Here is a 2146-nt window from a genome sequence, read left to right on the forward strand (position 1 = left end):
TCTGAGGCAGTTCAATAGCACCTACCAGCAACTATGTCTTCTTGAAAGCCAGACTGCCACATCTTTCTCACATTGAGAGGCGGGTGAGTTTCCAAAGCACCAATTTTACAGTTAGCAGCCAATCACTTTAACAACGGTGTCATCAGCACTCCTTACCCTGGTAAAGGAGATGTGAGAGACAAAATATAGTTAAGAGAAAACAGTTGTCCACTGTTACCTCCAGGCTCCCGGTGACCTTACATACCATAAAGAAGGTGCGATCAAGGGAGACATGTGCTCCCTCCCGCAAGCATTCGGCACCGCCCTCACAGGATGGCTATCTTGGAGCCCACTGCTGCAGCCACCCTGTAAAAGCACTTGTTTTCCCTCATTTCCACGACTCTTCGTGGAACTGACGATGGCAAGTAGGCACAAATGAGTGTCACCATCTTTGCTTGTAAGCACTTTTCTGGCTTTATCCCTTCAGGGCAATGTGTTCATTCTTTCGAGAGCTCATAATATACTTAACTCAATAAACCAAACCAAACTTCCTACCATTGACACAATTCTGACTCATAGTAATCCTCCACCGTGTTTCTGAGGCTATCTCTGTGAATCTTTACGGGAGGACACTTGTTGTTGTTGTTAGGTGCTTGAGTATGACTCATACCGACCCTATGAACAAAAGAGCTGAACCCTGTCTTGGCCTGTGCCATTTTCACACTTCCTGACACACAAGAGCCCACTGTGGCAGTCACTGCATTAATCCACCTGGTTGAGGGTCTTCCTTTCCTTCGCTGACCCTCCATGCTTCCTAACATCATATCCCTCTCAAAGGAATAGACGCTCCCAGCAACATACCCAAAGTATGTGAGGTAAAGCCTCATCATCTTGGCATCCAAAGAGCATTCCAACTGCACCCTCTCCAAGACAAATGTTCATTCTCTGGGATTGCAGTGCACCTTCTTGCCACTAGGCCACCAGAATGCCCACATCTGTTCAGTCTCTTGGCCATTCATAGGATGTTCGTTGCTCTTCTCCAACACCATAGCACAAAGACGTCAATTATTTTTCTGTCATCCTTATTCATTGTAAAGCTCTCAGATGTATAGCAGGTGATTGGAAATTACTCATCTTTTTCCTCAGAGCAGCTAGTGTAATCAAACCACTGATCTTTTGGTTAGTAGCACAACACATAACGCATCATGACACCAGACATCCCTAGTTAAATAGACAAACACAGTCAAAGGACTTTTTAGTCATTTGGGGTCAAGCGAACTCCAGAAGGCACTTCAAAAGTTATTAAAGAAGAAAAGTTCTTAAAGAGAAACTGGAGTCAGTCTTGTTCTAGCAGTTAAAATTGTGCTGATTAGTCCAGTAGTTAGAGAAAAACACCAGCCACATAAGTAAGGTAAAGGCTTAAACATAAATGTCTGTAATTTCCCTTTGTAATGACGTCTCCCTACTCCTCCCTCCTCTCAGGAGAGGAGAGGACCCATTTCTACCAGCTTGTTCCTCTTCGGAAAGAAATCTATCAGCCTTCCCAAGGTCTCCAAGGCATAGTTTCCAAGTAACAGTGAGAGGTTGATTATCTCAGTGTTATCTCGGGTTGGTGCTCTTCCAACTTAAGGGTTACATGACCTGTCTTCTGGGCTGGTCACCAGCATTAACTAGCTAATCTTACTGAGCCCTAGGAGCTGAGGTCCAGGTGCTGGGTGGCCTGAGTGATGTTAATGCTGTGCAACCCTTACCTTCTAGAACTTCCATAACTTGAGGGGGAACGCGTGCGCCCTCTCCTTTCACTTTGTGGGATTTACTTTTGCAGAGCCTGAGGGGTGGGATGTGGAGAAAGCTTCACTCAGGCCAGAAAGACAAGAGCATGGCCCCACACTTTGTTGACTCCCAAGACAACTCCGAGCCAATTCCTGGCGAGGGCAGAGGGAGGCGGCTCCAGTGCTGTAATTTACGATGCGGGGGCGGAGGCGGGTCAATAAGCTTGGAGGACGCGATGCCTTCAGGTGGGAAGCCTAGGGCTCAAACTAGGTGCTTTGGCATCTTTTTCTCTCTGTCCCCGCCTCTAGGGCCACGCCTCAAGGCCACGCCCCCAGCCGTGAGTCTCCCCGAGGCCCCGCCCCAAACACGCATGCCCCGCCCCATCCCATTGCTC

This window comes from Elephantulus edwardii, unplaced genomic scaffold, assembly GCF_000299155.1.
Source record: "Elephantulus edwardii isolate Elephantulus edwardi_28Jun2011 unplaced genomic scaffold, EleEdw1.0 scaffold00048, whole genome shotgun sequence".
Classification (NCBI taxonomy): Eukaryota; Metazoa; Chordata; class Mammalia; order Macroscelidea; family Macroscelididae; genus Elephantulus; species Elephantulus edwardii.